Genomic DNA, 23,851 nt, shown 5'->3' with positions numbered 1-23,851 from the left:
GTTTGCCTGTTCTGTTCCCCACACTGGCTCTGGTGAATTCTCTCACCCTCTGCGCTTCTGAGTGTACCCAGTGCTTGCTTAAATAAATAAATAAATAAATAAGTCTTAAAAAAAAAAAAAAGAGCTGAAAGGAAGATGTTGTTATATTGTTGCTTGATAAATCAATTTACCTAGATAATTTCAATCACAAGTATCTTTTGTTTTTGTCAATTGTTCTATTTTTAACATCTTATCTTGGAGTGAATTTATCATTTAGATATTTTATAGATATTGAACTCAAATTTCTGACCAGTAGAATTAAGACTGTTAAAAAAGCACTCAGTTTAATCACTGAGGAACAAAAGCCAAAATAGTTACTACTTTTCTGTGATAGTGGCTATTTTTGTCTAACTTTTTCTTTTTTAACCTTAACTATTATAGATATAATTTAGATAGTGAAAGACAGAAGGTGGTGCCTATGCTAATGGAATAGTAAAATCAGCCCTTAGGAAGTTCTGAATAATTGAGAATTTTTTTTTGTAAAATAAAGATGAAGTAATCATATTGAAGTGTGTATAGTTTTTATGACAAATACATTGCTTTATATTTTTTATATTCCCTTCACCTACAGAATTTTATTTCAAATTTATATTTATTTTATAAATCTGGATTAATCAAGATTTTTAATTCCCAATTGTAATTGGAATGTTTAGCTGTTATTTGGTCCTGTTACTTACTAATATTTTCACAACTTTTTCAAATTACCACTCTCAAAGCTACACTCTTCCTCTTTTTCTCGAAACATAAAATCTAAAATTTAAAAAATGAGGTGTATTGGAATCTAAGCTACTTTTCTACAGTACTGCTTAAAAAAATGTTTAATATAAAATATGGTTCACATTAATCTCTGGTATTATAGATTTTATATTTTCAGTTTTTGCACCTATTTTTTCATCTTTCTCAGAATATTTGATCAATTTAACTTTCATTTGACTATACCATTCAATAAGCACTATTCTATTTCATGCAACTGACTACTGACTCTTCATTATCAACTTGGGAATATTAATTTTTCACCTAATTTCTTTATAATTTAATATTAATTATAATCATACCATATTCTTAGATTTGGTTCTCCATTATTGATTTTATTATCTATGGTATGCAATAATTATTTTAAAACAATTCCATTTAAAAATACCAAGTTTTTGGTAATAATGCTATCATTATTGGACTTCCCCTGGTGGCACAGCGGTTGAGCGCTGGGCTGTGAAGCTGCCTGCAGCCTCTGCAGCGCCAGTTCGATCCCCGGCCACCGGCAAGGGTCCCACATGGCACGACAGACCTCTCCTGCCAGGCCGCTGCTCCCCTCAGCAATGTATTTCGTCACTCTGCCTGTTCTGTTCCCTGCCCAGGCTCTGGTGAATTCTCTCACCCTCCCGCACTTCTGACTATACCCAGTGCTTGTATGAATAAATAAATCTTAAAAAAATAAATAAAATAATGCTATCATTATTTTCCTAAAATATTAAAGAAATCAGTCTATCAAGAATATGTTAAATCCTCCATACTATATACCTTCTATTCGCAAAATTTAATTTTGAAAAAAATCATACTTAAAAGGTTATGTTATGTTTTCTCAATGTAACCATTTCTTCATTAATAAGTTTTTTTATTTATGTCTTTGTAATTGTCAATGAGACTTCAATGGAGAAGCATTTGAGTGTTTTCTCAGTATAGTAAAAGATATGTTAAAAATATGTATCAAAGTGATTTTTTTGCTGAAAAGTGTTCTATAGTATTTTTGCATTTAATAACACTAATATTCTGGAATATTTATAAAAACAAATTAAATAAACCCCTTTTTATATCCCATAGATAATTTAAAAGATATTTATCTTCTATCTAGTTATATTTCTTCCTCTGAATGTACAAGCAAAGTCATTATCTAAACTTTTATTAGTCTATCAAATTATCACATTGGGGTCTTATCTAGTTCTTATATTATCACATTGGAATTTTTTTCTTGTCATTCCTGAGCTTACATGGTATTTCAAGTGAAAATCATGTTTAGTGTTTTATATGTGTCCTACTACACATTCATAAACACTTAACCTGTGAGAAAATTCCCTTATATATAATTACTGATAAAGCCTTACTACTTTTTTTCCTTAATATTTTTCCCCAAAGTTCCTCTGCTATTTTTTGAATTATATGAATATATTTTTGTATAGCTTTACAAAAACATTCACATTTCTTTTAAATACTGCATATACCTTTAAAACTAATAAAACACGGTTAAAATCTTTTAAAAGTAAAACACATTAGGTTATATCATGATCAGAAGAGCAATATTAGAATACAGGTTATCTAAACTATCAATCCTAATTTAGAGATTTAGTTGCCAATTTTCTGGCAAGTCTTGTCTTATAATGCAAATAGTCAAATATATATATATATATATATGAGAGAGAGAGGGAGAGAGAATATACCTATATATTCTGGGGTGTAGGCCAGAGGTACAGGGTGGGGGTGTGTGAGAGGATTCTCCAGAGTGGGAAGCAGAATAGGTGGATTTACTGAAATACACTGTTAAGGGGAGCAGGGAGCAGACAGGAAAGGTCTGTTGCACCATATGTAGGTTAGCTCCCAGGTCAGAGATTTAACTCAGGCCTTAGCAGTGATAGCTGAGATTTAACCCCTGTGCCACCAGGGAGGCCTCTTGTCAACCATATTCTTATTATTAAAATACGAATGTAGGGTAGGTAATGTCTTAAGTCAGTTCTTATTTTAATAGATCTTGATAGTTATTTTTTCAATCCTTAATCACAGGGAAAACAAAATTATAGCATGTGGTGGTTCACTTACAAGCTTCTACTGTGGGAGTTAATGCTTGAGAATTATTTACAACAGCACTTCTTACCTAGAGGGTATACTACAGGTGAAATGGTGAAGTTATTAGTTCAGATAAGTCAGCTCTATGATAAGAAGTTAGTAATTAGAAATTGAGGGAGATTAAGAAAAAATGTTGAAGATATTCCAGATCAAACTGGATTATTTTGAGACTTCTTTTAAAATCCCAACACACTGCAAAGTGAATATGCACAATGAGTATACAAAAACAACTAAAACTTTCCAACTTTGCAGCATTTAATGTAATATTCAATTCAGTTCAGTCCAAATTAACAAATGTTTAATACTCATGCAAAGCCTCATATCACAATAGTATATAAACTATGCAAATTATGTGTGAATATTACAGTGAAAGGCAGGCAAATATTGTGGTTAGGAACCCACTTTTGTAGGCAGATTGTGTTCCTATTCAGTTCTGCCCTCATTACTTCTATGACTTTAGGTAACTGACTGTTTCCTCATCTTTAAAGTAGGGAAATACTGGCAGCTCTGGTCCCAAGACTGCCCTATCAATGCAGGTTTCTCTTTTAACAAACCTGTCTCTTACAGATGCAGCAGCTCTTTGACACCTGTGTGTATACAGGTACACTTTTTTTTTTTCTTTTTCCTTTTATTCCTAATAAACCTGCCCTTTTAAAATGCAAAAATAAATAAGTAAAAATAAAATAGGGAAATACTAGTACTTGCCTCATTGGGTTGCTGTGAGCATTAAATGAGTTAGCACAATACGTGTGGTCACAGTATGATTGCTAGAAACATTAGCTACCATTATTATATATGGCCCTTATTTTTGTTCTGGAATTATTTGATCATTATTTAAGAGAGATGCATACATTTAATATTACAACTTGGCTGTCTAAGTTAATTTTAAAAACATTAGTAAGCATTTTTATGCCTAACTGGCATACACACAATTCAACTCAAAAGGATTAAAGACAGGTGTTAAGATGATAAATGCATAGTCGAAAACCTTGACAGAGCATTCTACATTAACAGCTTCAGTAATGTCTTTGAGGACACAACACAATAGCAAGGAAAACCAAAGCAGAAAAAACAAACACAGGAAAAAACAAATGGGATTACATCAAATTAAAAACTTCTACACAATAAAGGAAACTGTCACTAAAATGAAAGATATCCGGAATTGTATTTCAAAGTCAAGGACTCAATGATGCAAGCAGCTATCTTTAAATTTCTTAATATTTTTACATTCCCTTCTATTTTAAATACTATGAACAGTTTTTACGACTTAGTAGTTTCTTTTTCAAGCATAGTTTGCAGGTTTTTTTTTTTAAGTATTGTTAAATATCATATATCACAATTAAATAACCTTGTCTTTGTTTTCTCAACTCTGTCCACTTCATTGCTCTAAGGTCACATCTTATCACTGTAGCATGCCTCAGTAATAATATTTGGTTCATAAAGCATTCTCCCAAGGAAGCCAAAGAGCTCATTTATCTTTCTATGAATCATCAGAACAGGAATCCATACCACAGATTCTATGCCCTTAACATCAATTTTCAATAACTGAAAATGTTTTAACTCACAATTTGAATTGCCTTTTATAAATAAAGTAGCATTAGTAAATCAATAGCTTTCAAATTCATCTCTACATATTAATGTGAAATTTCTATTGTAAACATGCAGCAATGTAATTTAATAGGGACACTGAAAAAATGAGTATAGAAATGCTGGTCAACAATGTACATCTACACTATATACAGAAAAGCTAGAACCTGTAGTAGTAAGATAACGTACTTTAAAATTTACTTATCTGTTATATTTAATCTGATTTGACCTTGACAACAAGACTGTGGAATAGGAATTAATGCAGTTATTCACATTTTACATGACAAGTTCACAGTCAAAATTATTTTCATTTGTTAGTGGCATTACCTGATAATTTCAGAGCCTTCACTCTATTTTTTGGATAACACTTTGGATCTCTCTACTATATAAGTTCTCAATATTGGTGGCAATTAGAATCATGCAGTGATTTTATTAAAAAAAAATCATCATCTGTCCCACTGCCAGATTAATTGAAATAGAATCTAATTGTAGAGCAGTAATACTAAAGTGAAATATAAACATACTTATCTAATTCTAATATGCTATTGGTTTTGAAAAGCAATATGCTCACTGGTAGATTTTCCAATAAGTTTGAATCAATACTAGTGTAGTTCGGAGGGTGGAGAAAGAAAAGGTGAATACCAATATTTGGAACAGACATGTTAACCACTTGGACATAGTCAAGCTTAGCACACAGCTAAGGACTCTGCCACCAGAGAACAAGGAGAACTAAAGAAGTATGTTTGGCTGAGGGAGTTGCAATATGTATGTCCCTAGGAGATAACTATTTTTGCTAGAGGAGTGGTTTGATTTGGCAAAGAAAACAATTGCTCTCTCAAAGACTAAAACATTTCCCTTGAAAGATTAATTTTTTTCATCATAATTATGATTTGATTTTTCATCACTTGCTATTTCTCTACTAGCTGGTGCTTCCATCAGTATCTTCAATATTTCCTCGTAATTTTTCATATGAATGTCATGCTTTCAATTTTGTAACATCAGTTTTTCCATGTTTAAAATTCTCTGTAAAGAGTCTTTGAAATCTTAAGGGAAAACATGTAAGAGCAGTCTAATCAATCAACCATAGAATACAGAGCTATGTTAGGACACTGTACTTGGAGTGTTAATAAGAGCCTTGAGTACTCATTTGCCCAGACTGCGGTTTTTCACGAAAAATTGAAGACAGGTAATCCATTTTTGCCAAGGCCACTACAAGTTCTCTACTATCCCATTGCTAGACAGTAAACATTTCCTTTCTTTATCCAGAAAGCATTGTTTAGTGGTATTCAGGTTTTCACAACAACCTAGTGTAGAATAACAATAAATGTTTCTTATACATTGGCACATAATATAAATATAAAATCTTAATATTTATAACTGATTCTTTATAAGTGGTTTCATTATTTTCTGGAATATGCAGACATATAGTAATGTTAAACAACTAAGAAAATTTTTATTATTATTTTGGGAAAAAGTGTCTTCCATGGGTCTATAGTTTATTTACAGTAAGTTTGATAACTGTAGACCAACAATATGTGATGTATAACTTTCTGAGAGTTTACAAAATTTCTAAAATGTAACAGAGCTTCCTATGGTTTAGGAAGTTTAGTAAATACTATCACCAACACTACTTAAAACAGCAATTTGGGAGAGATGACTTAGGAATCATTGCTTATTGAGAAAAATATGTATCTGCAGCTTAATTTTTTGGTACTAATATCTTTAAAAGTGGGTAAACAAAGGAAAATCAAGTTAATCTGGATTTTAATGGCAATTTCATTTCAATATGAAGTTTCCTTTACCAACCTCTATGTTTTTCCTTTTTCAAAATGCTGATTTTTAGCAAATATATAGACTAATGACCAAAATCTTTTATATATATATATATATATATATACACACACACACACACACACACACACACACACATATATGTGTGTAACATTTATAATAGGAATATTTGCACATCTTAGAGTTTCCTTATGTATTATTGAGGCTTACATATCAAAAATGGGGATAAACAAAATTAGTTGAATCTGAATATACATCATATATTTATATTTTAAAACATGATTTTAGTCAAGTTCCAGATTTATTAAATAACATTCAAAATCAGAGGATGTTATCTTTGTGAGTTCCATATTTTTATGATCTTTTCAGGTTTCAATGGTTATTTTGTTATGATAGTGATTTGGCAGTGAATAATGATTTTCCCCCCAAACTGGTCTAGTTACACGCATATATTCCAGTTTTATAGGCTATATTTTATTAAAAGTATAAAAATTTAATAAGAAATTTGGTTGAAGTGCAGTCTCCTAAGGCTATCATAAAAAATACCAAATCCAGGTCACAAAACCCACCAAATTTATTGATTCACAGTTCTGGAGGCTAGAAGTCTGAAATCAAGGATTCAGTAGGGTCGTGCTCTCTCCAATAGCTCTAAGAAAGAATCATCCCTTACCCTCTTCTACCTTGCCCTTAGTGCTTAGTTACCGTCCTCGGTATTCTTTGGTTTACAGATGCATCAAACTTGACAACTTGCCATATTTTCCATATGTATTTTCACATAATCTTTGCTCTGTGCACATCTTTTTCTGGCCAAATTTCTCATGTTAATCAGTGTGCCAGTCATAATGAATTAGCACTTATCCTAATAACCTTGCTTTAAGTTGTTTCCCTCAGTTAAAAAACAAAAAAACAAAAAACTATTTTCACTTGGTAAAAACTGGCTAAACAATATGAATAAAAAATGTATCAATTCTTCTTGAAATTTGTTATAATATTTTAAGAATTTTCTTAAATCCAAATCTCTTCTATCTCTTGTTTTTAAGATTGTCACACAAAAGTATACCTCAAAATTCAATGCCACTGCTAACCTGGATCTTCCTCAGTGATATTTCTAATGTAATTATATTAAAAGACTGATTTAATCTGGCAATAGATTTTCTCTTTGAAAAGTAGGATAGGGCCTCCACTGGGGGGCGCAGCGGTTGAGTGCTGGGCTGTGAAGCTGCCCCGCAGCCTCTGCAGCACCAGTTCCATCCCCAGCCACTGGCAAGGGTCCCACATGGTGCGCAGACTGCTCCCATCAGCAATGTATTTCGTTGGTCTGCCTGTTCTGTTCCCCACCATGGCTCTGGTGAATTCTCTCACCCTCCTGTGCTTCTGACTGTACCCAGTGCTTGTTTAAATAAAATCTTAAAAAAAGAAAGAAAAAAGAAAACTAGGATAGAATTATTTTACCAAGTGTAGAGAAAGACCTAAGTAAGGATTTTTTGAAATGGTCCTCAGCAATGACATAGGAACACACTTCTACCTGTTGGCAACAGTGATATATGAGAGGTAGCTGGCAGAAACATGGAGGCCACCTCAGAAAAGAGGGGGTTATCTATGCCTCTCTGGTGGTCTGGGTGTTAAGTCTCAGTTCTATCACAGCAGGGACAACCTGAGTTTGATCCCACACCAAGATGCTAACCCATGCGGCGTGGCAGACCTGTCCTGTCTCGCCCGCTGCTCCCCTTAGCAGTGGATTTCAGTAGATCCACCTGTTCTACTCCCCACTCTGTCTCTGGTGAATCCTCTCACCCCCTGAACCTCTGGCCTACACCCGAGTTCTTTACACAAAATAAATAAAATAAAATCTTACAATAAAAGAATCATTCCTAAAAAAAAATGAGGGAGTTATCTGAAACATATCTATCCCTTTCATACAACTGAAAATTAAAAATATTTAAATATTAATGTCTCATTTATACCTTGTTTCCTTGTCTTAATAGTTTATATTTTTGTTCATCCTGAAAATCAGCATTAGACCAAGTATAATATATCCCCCAAACTGACAGCATGCAGAGAACAAACCAAAAACCTAGTAAATTCACAACATAATTGCTGAAAATGAAAAAATTATGATTAAATTGAAATATATCCCAACATATGAAAATGCCCATTTTCTTACCAACAAAGGAACATGAACTGCCCAGTGCCGATGTGTGTGTGTGTATATCATATTTTGCATCCCACATTGAGAAGTTCACAACCTAGTAATCACATAATACTAAAGACAGATTCACTCTCTGAGAAATTTTATATTTGAGATATAAAAACCTACTCTTGGTTTAAATGTTAATGTAACAGTTATCATAGATAATCATAAATCATCTAAACCTATACAAATATATGATCTATAGATGTTTGCTTCATCAATACAAAAATCCCTTTATGCTAATTGGTAGCATGCTGCTTATTCCAGTAACATAAACCAACAGTGGTTAATGGCAGTATGAAAGTTTCTCTTCTTAAGGTAATTTTGAAATTAGTCTTATTTTTTCAAAACACTGTAACAAACTCTCTCATGACCATACAATTTCTACATAAAATCAATAGCATAACTAAATGCCTCTGAAATACTTATGGAATATTTATAAAATTTATTAATGTATATATTATTGAGGTAACATTGGTTTATATCATTGTCTATGATGAAGGGAAATAGGTTCACACCTCCTCAGATGTAATCACCATAATCACATAACTATACTATTTCCATTGATAATTCAACACTTCTTTATTGTCTCTAAGTATATGAATTTATATTTTATGTATATCATCGAAATAAGTATTTCCTTTGAACTAATTTACGTTATTGTTCTCTATCAAAATCTAGACACAGACAGCTTCATAACATAATAAAGTTCAAGGGTCTATCTTTTGAAACACATTGCAAATTTGCTCTGGGCCTGGTGGAAAAGAAAAAGTTGTTCAACATATTATCGTCATGTTCTGAAAAATGCAAAGAATCATATTGTGACCCAATCTGTCAGCGTCTCATTGGTTTCCAGATTGCAGCAAGATTGATTTTTTAGTGCTTTATATAGCTTCGTCTCTCCTTACTTATTGCCATATGTTTCTACCTTCTCACTTTTAATCAGTCTCACTACACTGTCTGAACAATCAAAATTCAAATTGTTTCATAACTATTCAAGCATAGAGCTTTTTATGTTCCTTAACTATGAAATTCTCTGTGATTATTTCTAGTAAGGACAGGTGGCTTTTTGTTGGAAAAATAAGTTTCTGTAAGTTATGCTTTCCATTTTTTCATCTAAATTAAATTGATGTATTTTGATAGTTGGCACATATTGATCTGCTATCAAATTATATCTCTATGATGTGCAGCACTTTATATAAACTGTTTCTTATAAACTGATATACAGGCATCACTCTCCTTTGCAGTTTATTTTATGAGACTGCTAAATAAATCACTATAAAGGGAGAATATTTTTAAAGGAAAAAACTAGTTTAAAAAAGCCCAGCAGAGGTATATAAAAGAGAATAGGGAAATAAAAAAAAACGGAGTAACCCAAACTGATTCTCCTCATTTAATGAAATAGGTATAATAGGTATATGGAAATATTGCTAACACAATATAAGCAACAAAATAGCTTGGTCAAACAATTTTGGAATCATCTTTTGACTACATCTATAGTACTCATTGACACTGATGAAACAATTCAGTCACTGTGTGTGTGTGTTAGAATACCCTGTAGTATATGGACATAGTCTATAGCTTTAATATGCCATGTCTCACAGATTCCTAGAGCATTTAGTGTCTATTTTTTAAGCAAGAGTAAATTATTTCTATTGAGTTAACAATGGCATAGTTTGCAAAGCTATTTGTTTTAAAGGGATACAATCTCCATGTTCACACGTTAATACTATACCACGCACGCCACAAAAGCCCTCACGGTTCACCACCATAGTTCACTGTGCTCTAGCAAAAAAAAAAAAAAAAATCAGAAGGAGAAAGAAAACAAAAATGTATGGTGACACATTTATGTGAAATATAGAGAAAAAAAGAAGGGCTGGATAAAGCCAAACTAATAACACCAGAAACCTGACAGTAGAACTGAGGCTATCAGAGGTGGAACGGGTGGTCTCACTCATAGCAGGAATTTAGAAAACCTAAATAAGGGGCCAGGAAAAAGACTAATTATAATAAAGTAAAAATCAAAATCAACATACAACTATAAACCAGAGATACACTATAGGGGGAAAGGAGGGAGTAGGATCAAAACAAGGGAGGTGGGAATTGTATGGGAACTATAACCAAGATGAAAATGCATACATTGTGCAAAAATGGAAAGGATGTAAATATATAAAATTTTAAAAATGAAAAAAAAAACAACTGGGAGGTAAAAGGGGGGAGATCACAAGTTTATGTATTAATTGAAAGGGAAAACTATTTTCTAATATAGTAATATAATTAAATGAATTTTTTAAACCCGATATGAGTGACCAAATACCGAGCAGGGTGTTCATGACAAGTCTCAGTGACTTAGGAGTAAGTCTCAGATGACTTAGGAGTAAGTCTCAGATGACTTAGGAGTAAGTCATCCTTCCATAAAGGAAACATATGTTTGTGAAACATATATGAAAAAGACAAGGAAAAAACAGCCTTATTACAGAGAGAAGGATCTTTCCTGTGTGTATTCTTCATATCACCCAGAAGAATGAGTGTATGATTTATTTCTAATAACATACTTTAAAGGGTAAATTTACTTTAAAACTGTTTAAATAGTAAAGCATTTAAAATTCTCCAATATTAAAGTCTTATTTAAAAACTTTTAAAATGTCAAAGTATTAATATTTGCCCAGTTTTCTTATACTAATCTTGTAGAAATCATAAATCTTTTCTATTAAAAACCAACAAATTTGAAAGACTTGAAAAATAGTCATTCAAAATGGTTGAATTAATGGAAAAAGATAATATTTGTACCATAAATAAGAGCCTGTATTTTCTAAGATCTGGTGTTTGAATAAAGATAGAAAGGAAAAGCTAAAGGATACTAAAGGAGTATGACTTTCCAGTCAGACTTGCAACCTTTTTAAAGATTCTACAATGAGAGGTGCAGATGGCTCACCCAAGAACTGGTAAAGGGAGAAAATCAGACTGAATAATTTAAAGTGTAGATTTGTGATTTTGCTCTGATAACTGTGGAATGGCCTTGTCAAATGCAAATGTTCCAGTAAGTGGAACATATTAGGAAAGAAGTGACAAGATATAAAGAATATGGCCTCAATTTGTTTTATGTAAAATGAAGGTCTTATCTATGATGCCCTTCAGTTCTCTTATTTTACCTTGGTTGTTCTTGAGTCATATGCATTTTTGCTAAGCAAAATTGTTAGAAAATGCCAGTCTTTTAGATTTTACTCAGAATTTAACTGAATATATTTCTAGGTAAAGAGGAATAATTATTGGGCCTCCCAGGGGGTGCAGCTGTTGAGCGCTGGGTTGTGAAGCTGCCCGCAGCCTCTGCAGCGCCAGTTCGATCCCCGGCTGCTCCCCAGAAGCCAGAGGAGAGTTCCACATGGCGCGCAGACCTCTCATGCCACCCGCTGCTCCCCTCAGCAGTGTACTTCGGTCCCTCTGCCTGCTCTGCTCTGGCAAATTCTCTCACCCTCCTGCACTTCTGACTGTACCCAGTGCTTGTATAAATAAATGAATAATCTTAAAAAAAAAAAAAAGGAATAATTATTGTTCCACATTTTTTTACTCTTCATTTTAAGCATCTTTATTAAAGAGTGCCTGTACTTACTTAATAATTGTATTGTGATGAATTGTGGCCCATAAAACTGTCATTACAATGAAAAGGGACTTATCACTCCAGAAATATCTTCTTGTACTTTCTTTTATAATCCTTCCCAACCATGTTTCCATAGCCTAATATCATGGCCATTTTTTTTAAACTCTAGAAAATGCAAGCTAATCTATATAAAGAACAATATAGTTTGTCTTCTTATAGGTTAGGCCTCTTTATCTTAAGGTTTAATCTTAAGGTTTGTGGTTGTAGTTTTTTTGTTTGCTTGTTTTTTAAATAATGTTTTTTTTTTTTTTTTTTTTTTTTTTTTTTTTTTATGGATACCATGGGGTTTTTTATCCATTCTCCAACTGATGGATATTTAAGTTGATTCCAATTTAGAGTAAATTTTGGTAAATTTCAATTTACAAAAAAAGGCCCCTGTTTAACACTTTACAAATTGTTGTTGCCAGTGTGGGCAATATGGTGTCATTTTGGGTGACAAATACAGATTTGGATGTAGAATGCCCATCCTATGGTAGATATATTTAACTTCTCAGAGATTGCTAAACTGTTTTTCAGAATGGTTGTACTGTTTCTATTCCCACCACAGAAGTTTCTTTGTTCTACAAATCCTCACCAGAATTTGATAGGACCAGGCTTTTAAATTGTAATCTTTCTGACATATGCAAAGCAGTATGGCTGTGGTTTTGTTTTGCACTTTCATAATATCGAGTGATGTTGAATATTCCGTCATGTGTTTGTTATCCCTGTATTTTCTCTGATAAATATGTCATGTTTACATATTTTGTCTATTTTTAAAACTCAGTTCTCATATTTTAATTGAGTTTCAAAAAGTATAGAATGCAAGTGTTTTATCAATATCTGTTTGAAAATGATTAGCCATGTCTGTGCCTACAATTTTAATTCTGTTACTAAAGTGCAGTAGTTTTACTTTGAAGAAGTCTAATTTATCATTTTTTTGATGAATCATCTTTTTGCTCTCTTTCTTTCAATATATAAAGACACTCTTCTACTTACAGAATTGAATGTGGGCATCTTTATTATAGGTGGCTTCTTCTCCAAACTGGGATACTTTGTCTTGCCCATCAATATTTATTAATTAAAGCCAGAACAGTTTTTATTCTAGGGCTAATTGTGCTCTAGCTAATGAACTACAGATCCCAAAGTTTTCCTGTTTAACTGGTTAGAGCATATTCTGTGAGCATTTTGTTTCCTCCAGTCCTTTCAGGTGGTTCTTTCATTGGCTAGGCTTAATTTCCTCAAACACATGGGTTTATTAGTCTTGAATGAATATTTGAGAAAGGCTTTCTACAGATCTTTGGGTTCACTGTGTCTTTCCATCCTCTCCTTTATTGTGGCCCATGACTTTTGCAGGTTTGGTGTTCCAAAGCCCTCAGTCCTGATACTGTGTAGAGTTTTCTAGGGTCCATCTGAGTTACTCCTCTCTCAACCATGGAGTAAAACTGCCAAGTCAGAAAGTTTGAACAATAAGCTGGATCATTTCACTTGATTACTAACACTCAAGCATCACTGGCCTCTATTGTCTGATGATTGGTATCTTGAAAACTACTGCTTAAATTAGTCAGTCCCTCTTCTCCATATTGATAGATTAGTTGGGAATATAGTCTGGACCTGATTTTCATGTTGGCTGGATTTATAAGTCCTTTGTTCTATGTATTTGTTGTATTTATTAATGGCGTAACAAATGAAACAAGATATAATGTGACCTCAAATTAGAATCACTAGAATCACATCTACTTTTCTCAGAGAATTAATCAGGTTAAAGTAATACAATTTAATTTTTTGACTATCTGGAAATGTTTAACAAATTGAAACAGTATATCTGCACTTTACTACATTTGTCACAAGTTGAAATATTTTCATTTTAATGCTTAATATTTTACTTTATGATATGTATTTCTTCTCTGCAAGTGTTCAACTCTTTCTGTAGTTTCAATTTGTATCCAACCATTCTGATAATTTGTTATATTATTATTAGACTTCTGAAAGTTAAAGATAAATTTTAGGATGTAACTGCCACTTACTCAAATGTCAAAATTAAGCCAATTAAAGAAAAAAGGAATTTAGTGCTAAAAGATGACAATAACATTCTGAAAGTTTCTTCAACTTTTTTTTGATTTGTCATGTTAAACAATATAGCAATATCTGGATGGCTTAAAAGTATAAAACTTCTGGGCCTCCCCATTGGTGCAGCGGTTGAGCGCTGGGCTGTGAAGCTGTCCGCAGCCTCTGCAGCGCTGGTTCAATCCCTAGCCCCCAGCAAGTGTCCCATATGGCTCACAGACCTCTCCTGCCATGCCTGCTGCTCCCCTCAGCAGTGTATTTCGTCAGTCTGCCTGTTCTGCTCCCCGCTCTGGTAGAGTCTCTCACCCTCCCGCACTTCTGACTGTACCCAGTGCTTGTGGAAATAAATAAATCTTTTTAAAAAAAAGTTCAAAGCTTTAAAAAAAAATGTAAAACTTCTAAAAATTCTCAGTAATTTTTCATCTATAGATCTATAGTCATGAATCTATTAATAGAGATTTAGGATGAAGCAATATTGAAAATCACAAAAGCTGCTTTATGTGCTATTTAAAATTCTGCATAATATAGTATCATTTATGTTCTTTTATAATTTTAAAATATTCAAAAACCAATAGTCATTTACCTGAATTCATCTATTTGGCATATTGTATACTTAGTCATAAAATAATGGTACTTAAAAGCCATTAGAAATCACAGATTATTGAGATAATTTTTATTTGTAGATGAAGAATCTACAGCCCAACTATATCTACTTGACGTAATCTCAATCAAGTAATAAAGGTAGTTGGGACAGGGATAGAATCACCCATTCAACCATGGAACAAGTCACGGAGGAGATGATTTGACAGACACAAAGATAACAATCTCTGTTATTATGGAGGAGCTTAGCCCAGAATTGCAATAAGTATTGCAAGTGTGTTTGTGTGTGTGTGTATGTGTGTGTGCGTAAATCAAAGGTTGCAATGAGACTTCATGGAAATTTAGACTTCCCAAGAACAAAAATATATATGCCTAATGATGAATGATGATCTAGAACAAGGCAGGAGTAGAGAAAAGAGCTATCCAGAAAAGATAATTACATAGATAAATGCTAATTTGAAAGAAATTGCCACCTTTGAAATACTGTACATTAGGACCGCCCTGGTAGCACAAGGGGGTGAGTCTCAGCACTGTCAAGCTATAGGCAGCCACTACAGCACAAGTTCGATCCCCAGCCAGGGAGATGAACCACATGGCACAGTAGACTTCTCCTGTCTCCCCCACCTGCTCCACTTAGCAGTGTATTCATTAGATCCCCCTGTTTTGCTCCCCATTCTGTCTCTGGTGAATCCTCTCACCACTACCCCCTACCTCACCTCTGACCTACATTCCAGCTCTTGTATGCATAAATAAATCTTAAAAAAAAGAAATACTGCACATGAATTAATAACAATGATGCTAATTGCCAAATCAGGTGAGATAAGTCTAGATAGACAAGCAAGTCTTGAAAGAACTTTGTATATCCTTCCAGGAAAAAAGAAATCTAAAGGCATTAAAGTAATTTACACAAGGGAAAATACAAGAATAGGCATACATCAATGCAAAGTCATTTCTGACATCAGGCCTAAAATTTATTTTTCACAAATTGGTATATGATTACACATTTTTCTTGGTGCAAAATCTTCAAATTTGCTTTTGAAAAGAGCAAATCCTGTTATGTAAATAACTGTCATTTATACTAAGCAGCGGAAGAGTTATAGGAGACATGAGACATGTCTGAAATTTGATTAACCTGTGTGTAGCTATCAGACACTAATAGTCATTTTTGATCAGATACGCACCAAATATTCTGAGTGATCACTGCAACTAAAAAATCCACAAGCCACTTTAATGAAACATATTTATACAGTAAATATTTCAGATATTCCACAATTTCCAAAAATAAGTATGTCCCAAATATTGCAAGGATATATTTATACTAAAAAAAAACTGTATATGAAATTTAAATTTTATTATATATTAAATTTAAGTCAATTAAATTTAAATTTAAATCAATATGCTATGTTTATTTATAAAATCTATCAATCTGAACTTGAAAGGACAAGTTACTACAGTACCCAGACAAGATCAAAATAATTTTTCTGTCTAGTACAAAGAATAACCCATTCATTGTTCTTAGAGTTGAACTGAGCATTTAATATACCCTTGAATTGTAACAGGGAAAGTGTTTGAACACTTCAGTTAAAATTGCACAGTTTCCCCTTGTAAAACCAAGCTAAAATGGAGTCATGAGGTCAGGGGCAAAATGGGGACAGTAAATTCAGTTACATAAAGGCAACTTAACCTCACCTAACAGTAATTTACACTTCCTCTCAGAAAAGCAGAGGACACCAGTCAATCCCAAATACCAAAGCTCAAAACACTTCAAGTCATCTTTAGACTGCTTTGTTCACCTCACCTACCCTGACCCAAATATAGAAGAATACTAGGTGCCAGTCAGCTAAAAACAAACACACACAAACAAGTAGCTTCATTTGCCCCATAAATACTCCTTAGTTTATGAACAACTCAGAACTCATCATTGGTATAGCTTGGAGATTCTTGGTTTGCAATTTGAAAGCTTTGCAATAAAGTCATCTTTCTGCTTTGTTTAGCAAGTAGAGTTTGGTCTTTAATGTCCTAAAAAATGCATACATAGAAAAGTAATAAAAAGATTTAAAACTGCATTTCTCCCCATTTGTAACTAAAGAATCTCAATTCGGGATATAAAAGTATACCTGACCTTCCAGGGTAGAGAGAAGCAGTTTTTTAATTTGGTATTTTCTAAATATGCGTCAATTAACCTACACTCAGGACTTTGCTTTATTCATCTTCTCTAAAAAGGACCCTTCTTCAATCTATTTGAAAATCTTGTGTTAAATGGCCTACTCATGTTCAGTAGTTCCTTATGTTATAAATTGAAGAATAATTAAACAGGCTTGAACAGAATATAAAAATGCTTAAGATTAGAGCCTCCCTGGTGGCCCAGCAGGTTGAGCACAGTGTTGTGAAGCTGTCTGCAGCCTCTGCAGTGTAGGTTCAATTCCCAGACAGCCAGGGAGATTCCCACATGGCACAGCATTCTCTCCTGTCTCACCCACTGCTCCCCTCAGCAATGTATTTTGTCAGTCTGCCTGTTCTGTTCCCAGCTTTGTCTCTGGTGAATCCTCTCACCCTCCTGCGCCTCTGGCCTATACCCCAGCTCTTGTATAAAAATAAATCTTAGGGGAAAAAAAAATAAAAAAATGCTTAAGATTATAAACTGGTATAGAAGCTAATATTCTTTTTTTTTAATTTTCTTTTTTTAAAGATTTATTTATTTATGCATAACAAAAACTGGGGTACAGGCCAGAGGTGCGGGGTGGGGGGAGAGGATTCACCAGAGACAAGAATGGGGAACAGAACTGAACAGGCAAATCAACTGAAATACACTGCTGAGTGGAACAGCGGGTGAGTCAGGAGAGGTCTGCTGCGCCATGTGGGATGCTCCTGGGCTGGCCAGGGATTGAACTCATGCTGCAGTGGCTGTAAATATCTTCATAGGTTGCATCTTAACTCCTTGCATTACCAGGGAGGCCCAGAAGCTAATATTCTTGGTTTTACTTCCTTGAACAGTGAACCCAACTTTACTTTTTTTTTAATTATGAATTTATAATTGCTGCAACTTCATTCACTCAAAAAACAAAGTACTGATCTCACTATACTTACATTGAAACCTGTTTTACACCACACTGTCCTTGAACTAGTCAAATTTTTTTCATTTGAAATTAATATCTGCAATATTTCCTGTTTTTAAAACTAAAAACTGTATATCAGTATATACTTGTGATTTTTTTTTTTTTTGGACCCAAGGTTTTACATTTTCAAAAGATATAAATAAATAAAAGCAATTTCACAGTGTTAAAGTGGGGTGACAGGAACTGTAAGTTACTGGCAAAAATCTTTCGTGGGTCACAGAAAATACATGATTATTACATGCCAAATAGATTAGAGCTAATTCACTGTGGAAAAATTGTTCAGATTATCTATTGAAAAATCTAATCATTCTCCACTGACATAGATCTGCTTTCTTTAATGACTATTCTGGTTATGAAGATGAATAACATGCTTTCATCTTAGAAAATTATAAGGGCAACTGCTGTGTGTTTAAATCCATCACAGGTTTCCTGGAGTCATAGCAATTAGAGGTAGAAAAGGATTGTTTGGTCATCTCCCCATCTTTCTGTCTGGGAAGGCTTTTATCCTTGAGTAAATTCTCTAGTGCTTTGTCTAATGTAGTTTTACATAACTCAAATGGAAAACTTGGAAGATTTTACCACAGTCTAAAAGACCTTGCTGCTGGGAATTATTATAATGATAATAAGCATACTTTTGCTCTGCTTAATTCCCCACTAGTTTTTACGTGTGTCTCCTGGGACTAGCCTTGAGCTATTCTACATACACTCCCCCTACCCCTTGGTGAGCCACCAGTCAAATAATCATAAATGTTGATTATGCCCAACCTAACATTTTTAATTGTTTGGCAAAACGATTATGCGTTAGCAACAATACATCTGCCAATCCTTCTAATGTCTTTGAAATTGATAAGAATCCTATCAGATTAAGATTAACTTCTAGGGGGCCTCCCCGGTGGCGCAGTGGTTGAGTGCTGGGTTGCAAAGCTGCCTGAGGCCTCTGAGGCGCCAGTTCGATCCCCGGCTGCTCCCCGGCCACCGGAGGAGGGTCCCACATGGCACGCAGACCTCTCCTGCCGCCTTCTGCCTGCTCTGCTCCTTGCTCTGGCCCTGGTGAATTCTCTCACCCTCCTGCACTTCTGACTGTACCCAGTGCCTTGTATAAATAAATCTTTAAAAAAAAAAGATTAACTTCTAGGGCCTCCCCTGGTGGTGCAGCGATTGAGCTCTGGGCTGAGAAGCTGCCCGCGCCGGTTCGATCCCCGGGCACAGGCGATGGTCCCACATGGCGCACAGACCTCTCCTGCCGCCCACTGCTCCCCTCAGCAGTGTACTTCTTTGTCAGTCTGCCTGTTCTGTTCCCTGTTCTGGCTCTGGTGAATTCTCTCACCCTCCCGTGCTTTTGACTGTACCCAGTGCTTGTATAAATAAATATTTTTTTTAAAGATTCACTTCTAGTAAAATAAAGGATTAATGATCTTCCTTACAAGAGCTCCACTGAACATTTGAAGTTTTTGAATTAATGAACCCCAGTGATTATTTGCTAAAGATATAATACTATATGAAATATCACAAATATCTTGAGAAACATCTCTACATTTATGCCTTTTTCCTGCTTCCAGATTCCAAGAACTCATTCTTATTAAGAGGTAGTCACCTTTCAAAAGTGTTTTTGTCTAAAATATCCTCTAATGATAAAGTTCTTTCTATAATGAGTCCATTTAGTTGTTATTGTACAGATTCTAACAATGTATTCAGATAAGCCCGGTACTGTCAATGTCTATCTTCCAAGAATTTAAGGGAATGTAACTAAAATGAAAGTACCTTGAGGGTAGAGATTATTTATTTCACTGATACAGCCCTTGTTCCTAGATCCATACACACCCACACATTCAATAGACAGTGTTTTAATTTCAATAATTCCAATCACAAATTTTAGGGTAGCTAAAATCACTAACACTTATTGCTAAATAGTGAATCATTGATTACAGAGGTCTGAATCAACATAGTTATGGTCACTACCCATTATTCAAATACTAGTATTTCAATATGGATCCAGGCTTTTATCATGGGAACAAAGGGAGTAGCTATGAGAATCCAGTGATATAAAAGGAGTGGCCTGTTTACAGTTCATGTACTATATAATCTTAATGTTATAAACAGAGAAGAGAAGAAAGAAGTCACCCAGGAAGCTGTAGAGAAACACCATGCTCTGCCTAAGAAGGAATGTATGATATAATCTTTGGGAATTACTTGATTAAACTTATCCAGTGGTAAAGCAGAACATAATAATGAAGTCATCAAGTCATTCATATCATGGCTCAGCTTTCTATCTTTACCAAAAGAGGCTTATAAGAGTGTGTATTCAGCACTAGATTAAGGAGAACATTTCTGAGGCTTGAAGCTGCATTTAAAATAAGTTATTGCTGTTTTCTCTGAAATTATTCCTTTCAAAAAATGGCTGGTGACTGAAACGTGCAAGCAAGGTGAACTTTATATCAAAATGCATATTTCTATAAGAAAACAAATTCAAATCCAAGTCAATCATATGTGATCTATTATGTTTGAAAAATTAAATATAAAATACCACACAGATTTTAATGCACTTTATTTACAAAGGGACATGTTCAAAGAAAGCAGGACATTCGAAGTAAACATCCATTTTAGCAGTCAGGAAGCTTTATAGCTATTGTCAAAGTCAGAAGACTTAAAACAGAACTGTTTTATGTTCAAAGTATAGCAATATTTGATCAATTAGAATTTGTAGAGATGGAAATTAGTTTCTTTTATTTCTGCTACTAAGAAAAATGTGTATGAATTTTTATAATAGAATCTGTCAGTTGTCCTAAGTGCTGACCATCTCACTTAGATTGCTGAGAGCAGTGTGGGGAAATTTTCTTGTCAAAGCATTCATTGTGATAGGGTAGGACTGAAAGACTATTACTAATGTCACAGGCAATGATTAAAAAAAGCTCTAGGTTTAATCCCTTCTGGCTTTATTGAAAGAACTACCAAAGTGACACAGTGTCTTAACCCACAGGCAGATTTATTAGGGTGGAAATCTCTCTTGCTTTGTATTTAATTAGCTTAGTCTGTGGAGGGAACCTGGTAGCAGGGAAATCTCTCACTCTGACACAAAACATTGAACAATGAACCATACTTCAAGCTACTAAAAGAGAGGCAAGGACATTCTAATAAATTAACTACTAAGGAGAAAATATCAGATCATCTCTTTAGAGCAAGAACCTATACCTACCTCTTTATCACCTAATCCAAAATCTTATTGTCCAGTTTTGCTTGAGACAAATAAGTGAGAAAACAGGATAGACTGTGGCATATAGAATTATTATCATTGTAATAACCTGTATCTGAATTGCTACAAAATTTAATTTTGGAAATTTGACCATAAATTAAGTATGTTTATGTCATGACATAATTGAATTACTTGTAACACCAGAAACACAGCAAAACTAAGTATTATATATTGGGTAATATAAAAATTTGATCAAGGAAATATAGGATACTCTTCCCCCAAGATATTCAGAAAGACCTTTTCAAAGATGTCCAGAGCTGACTTTTCTAGTATATGTCACCTTGCATGTGGCACTAAGGACAATCAAGTCCGGTGGGTCTCAAGAGAAATTTTCATCATCTTAAAGAATGAAGACTGCCTAGATTTAGAGTCATCTCCAGAAATAACTTATTGAAGAAAACTAACTTAAGGCAGAGCAGACATTTAGAGGCAAGACCTTTTCCTATGAGATCATCCTGTCCTCATTATGTAAGAAACCCTCTTTTCTCTCCCTGACACCCTATACCCATATCCCACTTATTAACTCAGAATATAAACCCTCAGTCTGTGCCATTTAGTCTAGATTTTACAGTCACATAAGTGATACACATGATTATAATTGTATTTGGTCCTTTTAATCAAGGTGATGTTAAGATTTTTGTTTAACCAGGTTGAAAAGAACCCAGGCTGAAAAGGATAGGGATAATTTCCTCTGTGCCACTATGAAAAAGAAAAAAAATTAAGACTAGTAAATTCTTGGAATTAATTTAAAAAAGTATCAGGACAGTTAAAAAAAGTATCCAATTACAAAGATAATTCAAAAGACTCTATTCAGTGCACACTAGAAAAATCTAAGAGTTTTATTATTATGAGTATAGTGTGGAAATAATTTATTTATCACTAGCCTGGATAGATTTTAAACATCTAAGAAGCAGCCATCATTAAACAGTGAAAAAAGAGCCCAAAAGAATAACAGAATATTAAGAATCAATCTAATAAGAAATGTAAGATTTTAAAAATGTTACCACATATTATTGAGAGAAATTAGATACATGAATAAAATTGCAAAATATAATTGACAAGTTCTGTTTTTGTAAGCTTTAAGTGCAAGTACATAAATATAGCAAAGATGATCTTGAAAAACACCACATTCACAGGACTAGCAGGACCATGTGTCGTGACTTAAGGACATAATTAAGAGTATTGTATTGCACCAAGGACAACAATGAAATCAATGAAGCAGAAAACCCAAACAAAACCAGAAAAAATATCCCAAACTCACACAATAGGGAAAAATCAATTTCAGATGGATTAAAGGACATTTTTGCCCTTTTTTATTAAAGTGACATTGTATTTAAATATTAAATGGACGCATTCTTCACATTAAGTTCAATTTTATCCTTCACCATTCAATTGACGCTTTTACTGATTTACTCCTCCCACCCGCCCGGCCATTCTGTTTGCCACTAATTTGGTCTTACTGTGTAAAGATTATTTTTGTTTTAAGCCCATTTATTGTCTTTCCTTATATACCACTAACAAGGTCTTTAAAGGATAACATTTTGAAATCTTCATAGACAGGATTATGAAAAAAAATATTAAATAGCATAGATAAAAGAAAAAAAAAACCTAAGGTTTGTCCAAATTTTAAGGATTTGCTTTTTTTTTTTCCAAAATATGATTACTATTAAGAGAATGAAGGAAAGTCAAAATGGGAACATTTTGCACTGCATATATCATTAGTCATCAGGATGGTGAAAATAAAAACTGCAATAACAATATATGCCTACCACAATCACTACACTTAAAAAGGCAGAAAATACTTAAGTATTGGCAACATTATGAAGTAACTGGGAAACTAATACTCAGGAAAAAACTGCTGCCATTTTCTACTAAATACTGAATGTCACGAAGAAACTACTAAATATATGTATATAAAATTGTATTTATAACAAATCTCTCTAGGTATAGAATACACCAACAGCAACATCTATAGAAATGTTCAAAACTTTCTGTAACTATTTGTACCAACTCCAAATGCCCACTGTCATTACAAAAAAACACGTATTTCTGCAAGGATAGAAAGGGTTCTGCTCTGTACATACTAACAAAATACTCTAACGACAGGGTAGAGGAACCCCATAATCTCAACATGCAACAAAATGAGTCAGACAAGGCAGTCAAAATTCCACGTGTGTAAGAAAAATCAAACAAATCAACTTGAATAAAATTGAGTTAATTTACCTGTAGATAACAGAGGTGTGTACACAGGAAGAGGATTCCTCAGCACCAGGGTAGGTCTGGCCTCTGAGAACATTCCATTTCCTAATGGTAATACTGATGTGAAATAAACAGTTTGCCTACCTTGAGGACGTGTCGAAGCAGAAGAAACCGAGATGCGGAGAAAAAGGACGAGGCCAAGTTCCCGTCACTCACGACAAAGCTGATGACAAGAACGCTGAGCATGGCCAGGCAGCTCACCACAAGGAATCTTCCAGATCTGTGGTTCCTTCACGTAGCTCCTCCTCTGTGCCTTGTGCCTTCCGATGTGTGTGTAGGCATCTGGTTTTATAAGCCCCTCAGGTGTCTTCCGCTCAACTGAATCCAATGATTGCAGCTACCACGGTGTAATCCAGGGCAGTTGTTAGCACGCGAGTGTTTGGTACCTAGTTGAGGGTTGATTAGAAACTCCTCACACTTACAGCCTTAAAAGTTCAAAGGAGATTTAGTCAAGGGGCGGGGGTCTTGCCTCTTCTGCAAAC

At 34.1% G+C, this 23,851-nt stretch overlaps 1 long non-coding RNA gene across 1 annotated transcript in view; it reads right to left on the bottom strand.

Moving 5' to 3' along the window:
• Positions 1–23,632, bottom strand: part of LOC129146886 (uncharacterized) — a 113,693-nt gene extending 90,061 nt beyond the window's left edge. The window contains exon 1 of the long non-coding RNA XR_008554231.1: positions 23,454–23,632. This is a non-coding gene — a long non-coding RNA (uncharacterized LOC129146886). The remainder of the gene's footprint in view (positions 1–23,453) is intronic.
• Positions 23,633–23,851: the final 219 nt, after the last annotated feature.

The sequence above is a fragment of the Talpa occidentalis genome, unplaced genomic scaffold (genome assembly GCF_014898055.3).
Source record: "Talpa occidentalis isolate TD23 unplaced genomic scaffold, MPIMG_talOcc4v2.1 talOcc4.5, whole genome shotgun sequence".
NCBI lineage: Eukaryota > Metazoa > Chordata > Mammalia > Eulipotyphla > Talpidae > Talpa > Talpa occidentalis.
The sequence above is the reverse complement of the archived record's forward strand: the minus strand, read 5'-3'. Positions and strand labels throughout refer to the sequence as shown.